This window comes from Tenrec ecaudatus, chromosome 1, assembly GCF_050624435.1.
Source record: "Tenrec ecaudatus isolate mTenEca1 chromosome 1, mTenEca1.hap1, whole genome shotgun sequence".
NCBI lineage: Eukaryota > Metazoa > Chordata > Mammalia > Afrosoricida > Tenrecidae > Tenrec > Tenrec ecaudatus.
The window spans coordinates 114,670,914-114,687,413 of NC_134530.1; the positions used below are offsets into that span (position 1 = coordinate 114,670,914).

A 16,500-nucleotide genomic window follows, 5' to 3' on the forward strand; every position below is an offset into this window, starting at 1 on the left:
GGAGAATTGACTGGAGGGCCCTGGTTCGAGGTTTGATATTTGGACCCGAAAGGACTGAGTACAGTTTTCTATCCACTCCCTCCCCTTATTCTTTAGCGAGGCAGACCAGAGGCTTAAGAGGAATGAATGCTTAACAAGTTGAATAACTAGTTGTCTACTGACGAGTCTTCCCTTGGGCTCTCACTGAAGTGGGTGTCATCCGTAAATGCAGTGCTTCCTGGAGGTTGGAAGGCCTCTGATGACACATCATAAATATTCTTTGAGAAACTTTAAAAATGCAGTAGAACTGATGTCTTTTTGGTGTCTTGGGGATTCTTCCTTCTCTAGGTTCCTCAGGCTTAGAGAGGGGTCTTCCTGAATAAGACCAAGACTCAGGACTTCACACAACCCACAGAGTCTATACTCTGCTTAGGAAGTGAGCACCTACTTAGGTTTCTCTCTGCTCTGGGCTACCTGAGACCTTGTAAGAAGGGATCACTCAGTTGATGTAAAAGAAATATCCCTGGGTTATGGGGATAATATCTAAGTTTTATTTTCTGTTCTGTCACCACTACCTTGGGGCATTGGACAAATCACTCACACACACATGAAGTGAGCATTTCTTGTTTGTGTCATTAAGAGGGCAGAACAAATCAAAGTTTTGATAAACTAATTTTGTAGTTGTGAAAATGGACTTACACTAACCCTACAGCATAGTAGAGATGCCTGTGGGTGCTCAGCTAAAATGTGGCTAGTAATGACTATGAATTGCTGGAACTAAAGAACATACTTTCTGTGTCTGTGTTCTTAACACACACAAACACATATACATAGCCTGTGCTTATCAATATAAATTCAGTGATAGATGGAGAAAGGATGGAGAGATAGATGGGTGAGGGGACAGATGGATGTATTGGTGGATAGGTAGGAAGATGAATGGCTGGGATGAGCGGATGCAAATAACTAAGGAAACATATCCAGATAATTGAGTATGATTAGGAAACACGGCAATCAGAGAAAAACTGTATAACACTTGCATTGTTACAAGGAGCACACAAACCACTTTAAGCCACTTGCATTTCCTGGTGGAAGTAGGTGTGTGTATAAAAAGTGAAAGAAAAAAAAAAACCCACGACAGCAGACAATCGGATGAGAACCCTTACAATTAATTATTTCCCTGTTCTATTTAGTCTGCATTTAAGTTCGTGATTTTTTTTTCTGCCTCATGACCACAGTCCTCTCTATATTTTCTGAAAGCATGAGAGGAGCATATTCAAAGTCATCCTGTCAAACACAATGTGACTTTGAAAGGAATTCATTTAAATAGCTGCTCTCTATAAAATTGATTTTTAAATAAAGCCTAATTCAGCAGATCGAGCATGGAAAGAGTTGGGCTTTCAGTCAGAGAACCCACCCCCTTTAACCGCATCTGTCTAGTCACTCTGACTTCTGTCAGAAAGAGAGTTCGGCTCCCATTCGGTACCCAGCGCTGTGTTGGGGCGTGAGGGCAGAGAAGCACACCGTTGGTCAAGACACCCTGGGCGCCTGCACACATGGTCCTTCCTCTGCAGCAAGCTCGCAGCTCACTTACGCTTTCATCTTTTCTTTCCTGTGGCTGTTCCCAGAGAAGTGGAATGTGGGGAGAAATGTGATCAGCCACCTCAATTCTCTTTCCTTACTTCTAAGGAGCATTTCCCTCACCTGTGCTTTTTAAAGCCACTGATACACACACACACACACACACACACACACACACACACACACACACACAGAGCTAGGCTTTCTCCAGATCTCTTACAATCCCCATTACCTCTCCTCCCCTCCCCTAGTCAGGAGAGTCCCTGTACCTTAATTATGAAGCCCCCCTGGCAGACACTAGCTCAGCACCATGCTGAGCGAGTTAATGGGCCTATCCTCCCACTTCTTGCCCAATGACTTTTCTACCTGGTGAATTGAATGGATTGGCTCTTCAGGCACAGTTTCCCAGCAATCCCACACGGGTGCAGGTCCTCAGCATGCACAGTGTAGCGCAGGTAGTAACTAGCTGGAAACACTAGCTTTATGAATCCTGAGTCTAATGATGAGCCAGGCTGTACAATTCTTCAGAACTTACCACAGGCTCTCTTGTAACCAAAATAGAGCTGCAGTTAAGAATATCTTAATATCCAAAAGCTCAGAGGACTTTTTTTTCTAAAGCTGTGCTGTTTACCCGCTTAATACCGCTGGCGACTCAAAATCAATGTAATACAAGCGTTCACTAGAAACATACCAAATGCCCAACAGGATATAAGCCGGCCTGTGACACCTTCACTAATGAGGGATGACAGTGAACAAGCCATAAAACAGCCTTCAGGATGTTTAGACACTCTCGGCCCTAATGTGGATGGCACTCCTTGCTTGGCGATGGTGCTGTGTTATTAGCATGGGAAAATCAAAGGACAAGAAAGATCATTCGGAGGCATTCTTCCAGATGAGTAACCTAGAATAACACTGCTCCGCAGAGGATGCAAACGGAGACTTGGCAATGTCTTCCAGGAACGTTGCACCCAGGATTTTAATGGCCGATAACTGCTGCCAAGATTAGCTTTGGGATAGGGGCAAACAGCCCTCTTCTGTGTGGGGGTCGAAATATCTACTCGTCTGCCCATTACTTTCTCTGACCTTCTGTGTTTCTAATTAACCAGAGTACAGTTTCTAAACCTAACATCCCTGGGTTTGGTGTGTCTGCCTTTTTCCTCAGCCTGGAATGCTTTCCTTCCAGAAATCCCATGGCTCCTCCTCTCTTCAAGGAGGTCTTCCCTGGTCACCCTGTATAAAATAGCAGCCTCTGTCACTTTAAGGATGGTGGCTCAGTGATGAAAAGAGTTCACCTGAGCTCGGCACCCAAACTGAGTGGGGTGCTCCTGTAAAGGTTGCAATACCCTCGGCAGAAGTTCTGCTCTGCCCCATAGGTCTCTATGAGTCAGCATCAAGCTGATGACACACCTCAGCAGCTCACCTTTATCCATCACCTGTCAGTCTATGACTGGTGGCATGCATGCGGCTTTGATGCTTACGGCTGTGCCACTGGCATTCGAATTACAATACTAGTAGGGGCACCGAAGCTGGAAAGATTTCAGTGGAGCTGTCTAGACTGACAGACTAGGAAGAAAGGCCTGGTGGTCTACTTCTGAAATTAGCCAAAGGACATCCTATGTATCACAACAAAATATTGAATAGCATACATGTGTATATATTTTATAATATATAACATATTATTTCATGATATCTAATAAGTAACAATATAGTATGAGAAGATGCATTCTAGATTGGGAGGGAATTGAAATATAACAGACTCAAGCAGTCAATGAATTTGTCAAGAACATGACATAGGACTGGGTAACCAGTTGTTCTTTTATAAACAGGGTTTATATGATCATCAAACCAGACAAGTTGTAGAGTGACATGAAGAACATCACACATGCAAAAAGCAAAAAGTCATTAAAGTGTCAGGAAATTAAAAGATCAAAATGAGAAGACACTGTGAAACTTGCTCTAAAACTTAAAGTAGCTAAAACAAATGGAAGGAAACGTGAAGTAGAAGAACTAAACAGAAAACTTCAAAGGACGGCACCAGGAGAGAAAGTGTTATAATAAAATGTGCAAAGACCTGGAATTAGAAAGTCAAAAAGGAAGAATAGGTCACCATTGCCCAAGCTGAAAGAACTGAAGAAAAAAATATCAAACCTCAAGTTGCAATATTTAAAGATTGCCTTTAGGACTAAATGTTAAAGGGAGCCTGAGAGCAGGTTGAGATGCTTGCTAGGTGACCACCTGGATCTACTTGTTGAGTGGAAGTGGGGGAAATGCAGCAATAAAGACACAGGTTGAGTTTGGTCACGGCCACCTGTGGACTTGGTTTACAGAAAGAAGAGGAGAAAATCAGAGTGGGTTGACTGGTCTAAATTTCATGACCTAGCATGAGGGGTCTAGGATTGTTGAGTATTGGTGAGGGCCCATGGTCTACAGGCAAGGCGACCAATGGGCAGCCTATGGAGGCTGAGTGAGGTAGCCCTCATTGAATTGAACAGAACCCGACCAGATGGAGATTTTTGAGCCTGTGAAATGGTGCATATTGTTGCTGACTTTATGGATGTTCTGTCTGGATTTGACTTTGCTTATGGATGCAGACTTCACAAGGTTCCAATTGGAATAAAGATTCTTCATGTCAGAAAATATGATTGTCACTTCGGAGCACTGGGTTGATATAAGTGGGCTGTATAGAAACTGGATACCCAAAATTGAGGGGATAAAGGCATGAAGTGCTTGGCTTACAGACTTTCATAGGTAGGAGAACATATTCACAGGATTAGAGGATTAAAGTGTAGGCGTTTCTTAATTGCCATTGTGAGGCTAAAGAATTATGTACAGATGCCAAGTTGGTAAGGGGTAGTTTGAGGTAGATAGTTTATTGTGCCAACCTGGCCGATAAACACATGTGGGGTTAATTGAAGGGCAGAGGGATAAATGACTCGGTGAGCCCTGGCTTTGGAGTCTTGGGTCTTTTACTTTGTGATTGTCGGACCAGGGTGCAGCTGCCTTAGCCAGTTCCCTGCTTTAGCTTGCAAGGCTCACTTCCTGCAAGACATGCCTGAGGAGAAGTCAAATGGACCTATCCTGAAAAATAAATATTTAAAGATTTTGTGAAAAATTATGGAATGTTGAAGAAAGTGCTAAACATGGAAGAAATACAGTGATTGTTCCTAAAAGAATTGGTTGAAATTTAACCACTTCAAGTAGCATATGATCAAGAATCAACTGCATTGAAGGAAGAAGTTCAAGATGCAATGAAGCCATTAGCAAAAACAAGGCTCCAGGAATTGAGAGTATACCAAATGGAATGTTTAAAAAAAACCCCTGATGCAGCCCCTAGAAGCACTCATCAGTCTATGCTGTGAAATTTGGAAAACAGCTACCTGGTCAACCTACTGAGAGAGATACGTATCTCTGCCCATTGCAAAAAAAAAAAAAAGGCGAATCAACAGAATGTGGAAATTATCTAGCAATATGCTTAATAGCACATGAAAGTAACATTTTGCTGAAGATAATTTTAAAATGCTTACAATAGTACATCAACAAGAACCTGCCAGAAAATCAAGCTGGATTCAGGAAGGATGTAGAAAGGATATCGTTGCCAGTGTTAGATGGACCTTGGCTGAAAGCAAAGAGTACTTGTACTTCATTGAGGATCCAGAGGCATTCAACTGTGTGGATTATCACAAAGCATGGGTTTTAATTGTGCTCTCTCAGAACCTGTACATAGACTTAAGTCAGTTGTTCACACACAATAGGGGTATACTATTGAGTTTAAAACCACGGAGAGTGTGTATCAGAGTTGGATCCTTGTACTGTACTTATTCAATCTGTGTGCTGAGCAAATAATCTGAGAAGATGGACCGTATGAAGAAGAGTGTGACATCAGAATTGGAGGAAGGCTCATGAACAATCTGTAATTTACAGATGCCACAATCTTGCTCCTAAAAATGTGGAGGACGTGAGGTACTTTCTGATGAAGATCAAAGCCTTCAATATGGACTGTGAATCAATAGACAGAAAACAAAATTCCTCACAACTGAACCAATAGCCAACATCACAATAAACGGAAAAACGATTGAAGTTGCCAAGCAGTTAACTTTACTAGGAGCCACTATCAACACTCATGGAAGCAGCAATCAGTAAATCCCGTGAAATAGCGCAGTGTGCAAATCTGCCGCACGAGACCTTCCTACAGTGTTATAGAGCAAGGATGTTCTTTTGAGGACAAGGGTAGGCTGCGGTGTTTCCAGTCAAGTCACATGCATTTAAAGTTGGACAATGGATAAGGAAGTCTGCCGAAGAACTGGTGCATTTAAGTTAGAGTGCTGGAGAAGAACATTGGATCTCCCATGAGCTGCAAGAAGGTCAAATACATCCATCTTGAAAGAAGTGCAACCAGAATGCTCCCCTTTAAACATGAGGATGGTGAGACTGTGTCTTGAATACTTGGGACGTCTTATCAAGAGGGACCAGCTCCGTAGGAGGACATTATGCTTGGTCAATGACAAAGAGTAAGATCTACAATGAGATGGAAGAACACAATGGAATAACAACAATGGCCTCGTGACGTCAGCAAATACAAAGGAGTAGTCCATTCTGCTGCACAGAGGCCCTCTGGGGTTGGAGCCCACTCAGAGACCCCCACCACCACCGGCACCATGAGTCGAGGCAACTTGATGGCAACTAGCCACTACATCACATTTACGGTGTTGCTTGTCTTTGAGATGTTTATAATTCTCCTTAAAAAAAAACTGTTCGCCAGTTAGTTCTCTGTTTTCTGTCTTCTCCTTTAAGAGAGCAGGGAATTTCTCTAATCCATCCCCATGGCCAGAACAGAGCTTGGCACACAGCAAAGGATCATTTGCTGAACTCATTAGTAACCTATTTGTAGGCATTGGTTTGCTCTATGAAAAGAACACTAAAGAGTTAGGGGAAGAAGAAGGTAACACCAACTCTGCCATCAACTAACCGCATGATTTATTTATTTTTTTCATCTTGAAAGTGCTACTGGAATGTTTCTGAGAATCAGGATGGCAAGACTTTGTCCCATTCGCTTTGGACATGTTGTCAGGAGGGATCAGTCCCTGCAGGACATCCTGCTTGGTAGAAAGTCTGGGAAAGAGACATGGGTTGACCTGGTGGCTGTAACCATGGAAGCAAACAGGGCCACAACTTTATGGATGGCGCAGGCCGGGCAGTATCCTGTCTTGCTGGGAGGGGGCCCAGCGGGGTTGCTGCTAGCAGCACCCATCCGGATTGAGCTCTCGCTCTGTAAGAACACTAGTTAATCCTTATGGGAATGGATGGCACAGGGGTAGAATCCTTGCCTCCCAGGTAGGAGACCTGGGTTCGAGGCCCAGCCTGTGCACCTCATGCACATCCATGGACCATCTGTCAGTGGAGCTTCCAGATGAAGATGGATGAAGAAGAAAGGCCTGGCGACCACCTTCTAAAACTCCACCAGTAAAACTCTCTGGATCACAGTGGGGTCCTGCACTGGAGCAGGCCTGGGCAGCGTCTCTGCCCACTGTGAATGGGGCTGGCAGGGTGGCAACCACCATCACTCAACTCTTAGGACTTGGGGGGTGGTAATGCCACCCCCATTTCACTGACTGGATAACTGAGGCCCAGCAGTTCACGTGCAGAGCCCGGATCTGCTAGCCTGGTGCTTCCTTGGCGCTGAGGAGCCAGGACCCTGATGGCGGCTCTCTCTCACGACTGGGTCCTCACCACAGCTGCCCAGAGGAGCAGCTGAAGAGAGGAGAGGCCCTCGAAGGCTGGGGGAGGGCTGGGCTCACCCACATCCTGACCTGTTAGGTCTCCTCCTGGGACTTGGGATGTGGGGCCACATCCTGTCTAGGGCTGTTCCCCCAACAGCTCTCAAGAGAAGGAGCCATAGAACCAACCTCATGGGGGAGGGGGTCCGTTTACTAGGCTGTGTGGAAGCAGCAGGGCAGGACTGGGTCCTCCAGGCCACAGCTGGACTGGGGTGGGGGACGGTGGGGGGTGCAGGTCAAATAAGGTAGGTGAGCCCAAGGGGCCCCCTTGATGCTTTCTGACGTTCCCGTCTGGGCTGAAGCTCTCCCTCCTGGCTGGCTGGGCCTCTTCTTCCATTGCCCTCAGAGCTTGCGCAGTGGAGGGGAGGCAGCTGGGCTAGAGTGGCCAGAGGTTTCCCACCAGCCTCCTCCAAGGCCCATTCGGAGTCCACAGCACCATCTGGGGCTAGCACACTCCTTCCTGGACATGGCACCTGGAAGTCCCTGTGGTCCTGGGCTCAGCCAGGACCCCGTCAGTTGGGGAGGAGAGGCTCTGTCTCTGCGGAGACAGGCGAGGCATTCCTGTAGACCAGGAACTGCACAGAGATAATACTGTCAAGCAGCAGCACGCCCAGGCTGCTCACGAGCCAGAGCAGGTGGTGCAGCAGGTAGCTGCCCTCGCTCTGGCCCACCTCGGGGTTCTTCAGCAGCACGCTCAGCCCATACACAAGTTTCCCAGCATCACCAGCATGAACAGCGAGTAGGAGATGCCCAGGGTGGACTTCCGCAGGAAGTTGGTGCGGATCTGAGGCAGCCGGGAGAGCAGGTACTGCACACTGGAGACGGAGCCGGTGGCGAAGCCAATGATTCCCGTCCGGGCGAAGGGCTTACTTCCGGGCTCCATGGACAGGCATTTCCGTCCCTGGAAGGCCTCCCCTGGGGCAGCCACAGGCTTAGGCTTGCTCAGGAGTGGGGCAGAAAACGCTGTCGTCCCCAGGATGAGCAAAAGTGCCGCATTGATGGGGGCAGACAACAGGGAGGTGCGGTTCTTGTATTTGTAGTGAAAGTACAGCGTCATCATCAGCAGGTCCGCCAGGACATAATACACCGCGGGGTAGGTCTGCAGGGGCAGCTGGTCAGCGAGGAAGGAGCCCATGAGGTTGCAGGAGTCGCCGCCCAGCCAGCCCAGCAGGAACCACAGGGACAGGGCCTGGTCCATGTTGCCGGCCTTGCAGGCCTTGATGTACTGGGGGAAGGTGGATCCAGCAAAGCAGAGAATGAAGACCAAGCACAGCTCAGTCCATCCCCCGCCACCCCACCCCCCTTTGTGTTTGAAACGGACCTGCCTGTGGGAGAAAGACAGGGCTTTTCTGCTCGCGTAAAGAGTTGGCGTCTTGGAAAAGCACACAGTTGGTTCCCCCCTGTCTCATAGACTCGCTAGGAGTGGGCATGGACTTGATGGCAGTGAGTTTGGATTTTGGTTTTGTTGAAAGCATGTGTTGTAGTTTGAGCAGGGCGCTAAGTCAACCTTGTCGCCTATGCCCTTCTTCAGAGGAGAATAGGGTTCCAGTATTGTTAGAGCGACCATCTAACTCAGGGGTTCAGTATTTGCAAGCTCATTGTTCCTCACCTCTATGCTACATTCTCTAACCCATTTTTATCCAGAATAAAATGATCTCCATCTGTCTAATCTTTTCTTTCATAATTTTAATAGCAAAAAGAAAGGAATTCTGTATTGATCCACTTAAACAGACAGACAAAAAGGAAATGGCTAACGTCCCGTCTATGTTATCAAGCCTTGATACATGTGCATTTTGTTTCCCATATCAAATATGTTATTAGCGCTGAGTTGCCTTCATGTCAATCCCACCTCATGGTGACCCCATGTGTCACAGAGCAGAATTGCTCCATAGTGGTTTCATAACTGTAAACAGGAAAATATTCGCAAGTTTATCCTTTACCATACACCTGTGTGAGTTTGAACTGCCAGCTAGAGGTTAGCAGCCACACGGAAACCGTTGGTGCCACTGGGGCACCTTAATCTATGAGCTATGTATGTCTTCAATTTAGATGCATATACTTCATGTGTGTTCTCTTACAATATATGCAAAAGTAGAAATTTTGTTTATATTATGGCACACATTAATGTGCCTGTACATTTCTGTGTGTACATAGAAAAGCATGGGTATAAAATTTGGGATTAAGTTTATCAAAAAGTTGGTATTATTCCTAGAAAAGACAGAAAGAATCAGCATAGGTGGTCATACAAAATGAAAAGTTAGCCAGGGCATGTTGTAAATGATTGCTTGGCTAAATGTTGCAATAGAGCTCATTCTGCAAACTTCCTCTCTCCCCGCCTCCCCCCACTATGAGGTAATGGCCATGAATGGTCCTACTGAGTACAAGGAGATAGTGTGAAGCATGTGAGGAGAACAAGCGGGACGTTAGAATAACTGTATGGGCAGGAGGATGGCAGAGGCCATTCTGGGAGGAGCTTGAGGAGGGAAGAAACCACGACTGAGAAGCTGTGTCAGTACATCTGTAAAAAGCAGACGTTTGCCCCGCATTAGAAGTTGCATCTATGTTGGATTTTTGCAAAGGGTCAAAAGAAGAGCCCCTCAAACTGAATAAGGTGGAATGTAGGTTTCATTTCTTATGATTTACACATTTGTCACACGTTAACATTCCTGACATTGGGATGTGTCTTACAATTGAAGGTGGAATTTAATCGACAACCTTTTTTCCCTTTCTCAGCAGTACATAAAATAATAGTACATCTTCTATGTGAAGGAATCTTAGATTTGAATTAGAAATACAAATAGAGAATTAGAAAATACAAACTGAGTTCCTGCTTAGTTCTTTACAAAGTATTACTAAGAAATAAGCCGGAAATGTGGTTTGAAATTAAGTAGGCCAGAAACTTCTGCAAGCATAGGGTTGTCCCTGGCTGTTTTTTCAGGGTTCAGAGGTAATTTGCCAGAGTTCTCTTCCCTGGTGCTCAGGCACCGACTCCAACCTCCTCCGACCTGTGGCCAGCAGTCGAGCACACCAACCATTTACACCACCATCCCTGGAATTCTTACAGGAATAGGATCCCGGGGTTTGTTTTAACAGAGAAGGACAAATGCCAGAACTGAGAATTTTTAAAGTTTCATTTATTGTCTCCTGACTTCACCTTGGCCCATCCTTGACCCAGAGAAAAGATCATGTTCTCCACTTTCTGATCAGTAGATTGGACCCCACTAGAAAGACAATGGCTTGGTGCAAAGGGGCTTTGGGGAGGAATATGCTGACAAGCTTTGCCTGAAGGGATTCATCAAGGTTCCTGAAGGCAACCAGAAGGCAAAACTTCTAGTCAGCTGGAAAGGGATCTAGAGGTTTCAAGTAGAAACAAATGACTGGAAATGAGGAATTGAAAAATACTCCATTCAAAACTAGGAGCAATCTGGTTCTGTTTCAAACAGCCTTCTATATGTTTCCATCTAGGTCTATTACACACGGCAGTGGCCGCACAGAATCATAGAAAACGCTCAGGATTATAGGATGTGTTAAGGGAGTTAACAGGCTGTGATGGCATAGAGGTTATGCATTGGGCTGGTAACTGCAAGGTGAGTAGTTCAAAATCGCCAGCCACTCTTTGGGAGAAAAAGCAGGCTTTCTATGCCCGGAAACAATTACAGTTTTGGAAACCCACAGGGACAGTTCTACCCTGTCCTGCTGTGTCGCTGTGCCTTGGAATGGACTCAATGGGAGGAAGTTTGGTTTTATGTTGCAGGTTTTATGCTCAGGATACAGGTTTTCAGCCAGGACGTGTTACAAAGTTCTTTCAGGGCTATTATTAAGTGCCAACGGGCATGCCACTGCCCTATAACCTTCAAGGCAAAGGCATTCAGCCCACAGTCCAAATTAAGTGCCCAGAAGCACCCCATTCCACAAGCCGGCCTCCTGCCCCAGCACACTCAGATTTACTTGCAGGCTCTGTGGGCTGAGAAGGACACCACTCTGTCTCCTGCTTTGAATCCCAATTCTGCTGCCCCTCCTCAGACGTCCCAGCTGTCTTCTGGATCACCGAGGTTTGGAGGATGCACTCCACTCCTGTGGGCAGGTTCTCCACACCTGCTCCTCAGAGGGCTCATTTAATATGCAGCACAAAGACAATCTAATGATTACTCACAGATGAATCCTCTCAGTATCTTCCCCTGAACCCATGCAGGGAAAGGTTGTTTGGTGGGAGATATGGAGACTTTGGTTAGAAGAGACACATTAAATAATGCACTGTACCTGCAAATTCATCTATGTAAATTAATTAGGAAAAAAATTACTTTCCTCAATACAGTTGTGAAAACTGAAACTAGGAAAACCAAAGCATTTCTACAATGGAAGAATTGCCCACAGCTATCTTGATTTAGTTGAAATATGCTCATAAAATGCATTCTTGAAAATGCAGGCAGATTGTATTGCTAATCCAATTCAGTCAAAACTTTCCATCCCTTGGTGACTTTGCCTCTTTCATAAATGATGTGTAAAACATGTTTCTTGCATCTCCTGTGTTTCAGAAGCTTTGGTCGCACAGTGGTTAAGTGAGTGGTCGGGGGCTCAAACCCACAGCAACACCTTGGGGAAGAAGTTGTGGCAGTAGGCTTCCAGGAAGACTTCCAACTTTGAAAATCCTGCAGAGTCATTCTACTCTGTCCCAGAGAGTCCCTGTGACTTTGAATCAACATGTTGGCAGTGGGTTTTTTAATGTGCATTGTGATCACCAATCACTAAACTTCAACCCAGTGTAGGTAACAGGACACTGAAGGATGTGGCCCAAACAGGTGCTTCCTATCTGTTACTTAAAAATCTCTTCAGGTGATGTGCGTGTGCTGCCAGACTGCAGACCCCTGACGGAGATCACCCAGCACTAAGAAAAAGCAGGGCAAGACTCAAACCCTTCGTAGATGGAGAGGTAAACATTACTCTAATGTGAGTACACAGTAGTTTGGTCTCACTCAAAGAAAGAAAAACTTGAATTTGAATACCAAATTATCTACTACTTTTACATATGATTATATTTTTCCATTTCAAGCTCAATATAACCCCGTCAGATAATCAGAGTAGTGTTCTCTATTTATATTATTTTTATTTTTTCATTTAGAGATAGACCTCCAAGCTCAGAGGAACTCTCTGGATATTGCAAATGAGTAAGCATTCAACTGCTTCCCAAAAGGTTGGAAGTTCAAATCCACCCTGATGTTCCCTGGAAGAAAGGTTGAGTGATTTTCTTCGGGAAAGATGGCAGCCTTGAAACCCCTGTTTAATGCAGCTCCACCAGCAACACCGATGGCCTCTGTGAGTCAGTTCCGCCTGCATGGCACTTGATGGTACTAGTAACTGAGCTCAGAACTAAAGGACTGTTCCCAAGTCACAGCCAGGAAGCAACATCATACTCCCTGGAGTCTGACACCAAGACTTCCCCAGCTGTGAGCAAGCCATGAAAAAATGCTCCTTTTCTGGCCTGTTTCCCGAGCCTGGCGGAGCCAGCTTCGCTGCCTCTTCAATGACTGGACCTCTCTCTAGCCACCAATCTCCGTAACTATGGCTGCAGGTTGACTTCTTTTTTCCCCTTAGCCCTCACTGTTAAGTCTCAACACAAATGAGCAATGATATGTTTAGAAAGTGAAAGTCAATGCCACTGATTAAGGAACTGTTCTCTAACTTGCTTTCTTGACACTCAGCTTTAAAAGATGCATGAGGGACAAATCGCTATCGGACTTGATGGCATATGATAAATTCCCTTTCATGTGGACATTTCTTTGAAACTGTCATGATATGAAAACTTACTCTTTTACTGTGCTAAGCATGCAAAAATCACTTAACATTCCCAATAATCCTACATGACATGGCTCTTTATACCCATTTTATAGGTAAAGAAATTATACCCTGGAGAAATTGGGTAATTCGCCATAGTAGGTACTAATATTTTTTTCACTGAGGCCAGGAAAAAGCCAATGAACCATACTACCTTCCATCTCACCCCGCCCTAAAGTCTTATCAACTAGTGCTTATTGAGCCTCTAGCAGCTTAGTAAGGGTAACTAGTTGTGCTATGGGTGAAGCACTCAGCTGTTAATTGCAAAGTAAATGGTTCACAACCATTAGTTGCTTGCTGGAAAAAGATGAGACTGTCGGCTTCTGTATGGATTTGTAGTCTCCAAACCTCTGGGAACGGTTCTTACTCTGTCTGTAAGGGTAGCATGTATCTGAACTGCCTCAGTGGCAGTAGGTTTGGAAGGTGGGTAACCCCTAGTGGAGTTCTGGATGGCTCCAGTGGGCACCTTAGGAAAAAGCCTGGCTATTTACCCTCAAAATCCAACTACCAAAAGCCTTGTGTTCTACTCTGAGGCAGATGGGGCAATCTTTACCAACTGAGCAGCAACTGGTTAACCTTTTGGCAAGTAGAAAAGTCAAGAGGCCAAGTGTATTTATTTGTTTTGTTTTCATAACTTTGAAAAGTAATGAAAACCACATGGCTCACTTGCCCAGGGTTATAAATTGTGGATGTCATCTAATCTCAAACATCCCATGGAGTCCATGTGGGCCTTTCTGCACCTGTGCCAGGACGCCACCTCACTCCTGACTCCACAATTGCCATACTGGACCACAATCACTGGTCTCTCTCTCCTTGATTATTGCGAACACGATATGAGGCCTAGGGTCACACTGTTTCATTTATCATTATAATGCCTCATTTTATGACCTTATGAAATTAAAAGCCAAAATCCAAACTCACTGCCATCAAGCTAATTCTGATTCATAGCGACCATTTAGGACAGGTAGAAGTGCCACTGTGAATTTCCAACACTATTACTCGTCGTGAGTAGAAAGCTCCATCTTTTTTCTGAAGAAGAACTGGTGGTTTTGAACCACTGCCCTTGTAGTTAGCAGAACAACTAGAACCCTACACCAGCAGTACTCCTATGAGGTTAAGAATAATTCTGTAGAAAAAAATGGTTATTGAAATTAGATGACAATGCATGAAGTTTAAGATTGTGAAACTCTATAATCAAATCCCTTTTATGAGACAATCTAATGTAGTACAATTATGTCTGTAAAGTCATTAAATACATTTGAATAGGATAACTTTATAATTAATCAGAATCAACAGACAAACAGGAAAAAAATTAAGGGCCATACAAAATAATTCTACTGATTTCAGGACTTGTGTAATTATCAAGAGAGGAAACAAAGAAAATCATGGACTCTTCAATTAATCAACTTTTTAAGTATTTCCTTCCAATAATTATTCAAGTTTAGGTTGTTTTGTTTTTTTGTTTTTTTGCCTGTGTTTTAAGGAAAAAGAAAAAGGACGAGGATGTATGAAAATTTCAATTGTTCTTAAATTAAGAGCCAAGGACATGCTTTCAGAGGCAATAAACCAACTAAAATAGTATGTATATAAAGGTGTTTGTGTTGTTGTTAAGTGCCATCGAGTCAGCTCCAACTCCAACCTTAGACACCTCACTGCCTGGTTCGTCACCATCTTCACAACTGCTTGACCCCATCGTTCAACCATTACCATATTCATTTCCTGGACAATAGTCCCCGTTTTCACTGATCCTCCACTTTAGCAAGCAAGATGTCCTCTTCCCAGGACTGCTCTCTCATGATGTGTTAGACTCAGTTCTCAAAATAAGCAAAACCAGTGATGTAGGTATATAAAGAAGGAAATTCATATCAAGTGGCTCACCGAATTGTAGAAGCTGGTCAGCCCAGTTCAGTTGAGGTCTATGGAGTGTATGTTAAGCTTGAGGCCTTTCCTGACTCGTGTATCTGCTGAGGCAGATGAACCAGGACCCAAGCAGACCATAGGCTGGAAAAGAGATGGGTGACTCTATAGTCGACAAGCAATATAGCAGGCCACTGATAGGTCCCAGGTTCAGGACAATATGGTGACCATTGGCTGCAGTCCAAAGGACCAGAGGTTGATGCCATGCATGTAAGATTCATGCCAGTAAGAAGAGACAAGCCTTCCCATAGAGTCGGCTTACATAGGAATAGGCCACACCCCGAGGTGATTTCCTTTCTATTGTTGCAGGGCAGTGACCTAAGAAAGGACTCTAGACTCCTCCATAATCCTCTGACAAAGGCTTGCTGTCCACAGCAGATCCCACCAAGAAGTTGAATATACAGTTAGGTCACATTATGAGGGAGGCCTCAGCTGCCCCAGTCAAGTTGACAAAAAATGATCACACTTGTTCATAAGGCCAAAGTGTATAAGACAAAGCTTTGCCATCTTTGCTTCTGAGAAGCGTGCTAGTTGTACTTCTTCCATGACGAGCTTGTTTGTTCTTCTGGTAGAGTCCACTGTATTTTCAATATTCTTTTCCCAACATCATAATCCATAAAGATAGAAGAGAAGAGAGAAAAGCCAAAGAAGAGGAAAAAGTAATAGAAAACGGACTAGGAAAAAATGATCATTAAAAGGTGTTCTAGAAGAATCTTCACTAGAGCAAGAAAATGGAGGAAAGGTTCCGCATTTTCCACTCCTTTTAATCCTCCCTCTCAGCAGATGTTCTATTGGATCTTAAATCCCAATTATAGATACACTGTCTGCTCTGGTCAACTTGATGCCTGAGCACTTCCCGTCCCATCCGGTATTGTAGCTCTTCAGCCCCAGCCCCAGGAGTGTGTCCAGAGCCCTCCTGGAACTATCAGCAGACAATCGTCCACACCCCTCGGCAGACTCACCTGTTTAATGGAACGACTCCTGGTAAAGCAGGAACCAGGGCTCTGCTGGGAGGGCTTTCTTTAAGATAGCTGCATAACTCGCCTGGCTAAAATGTCCTACATTTTAGAATATTATTTGCACTTCATATAAAATTCAGCAAAAGGCTAGTTATACTTTATTGATTAAACGTCTGTCTATATCCCTTTGAAAACTGGGAAGGAGGGTGGGGAAAAGATTAACAATGTGATTTTACATTTTTCCTGTTAATGTTCAGCCAGGTGTCATGTCCAGGGGCTACAGAGTTTCAATCCTTATTAACATCTTTTTCTTCTAATCAAAATAATAGCCATAGTTACCTCAGCAATGAAAGTCTCCCTAGAGGGTGCAGCATAAATGATAGCTTAAAATAGCCTTGGAGATTTGAAAGCAGAATAACACATCATGAATATAAAAGTTTCCTTGACTTTCAATTAAGCAT

The 16,500-nt window shown here is 44.5% G+C and overlaps 1 pseudogene; it reads right to left on the minus strand.

Annotated features, from left to right (window-relative positions):
• Positions 1 to 7,843: 7,843 nt before the first annotated feature.
• Positions 7,844 to 8,592, minus strand: LOC142436624 (lysosomal amino acid transporter 1 homolog; annotated as a pseudogene).
• Positions 8,593 to 16,500: the final 7,908 nt, after the last annotated feature.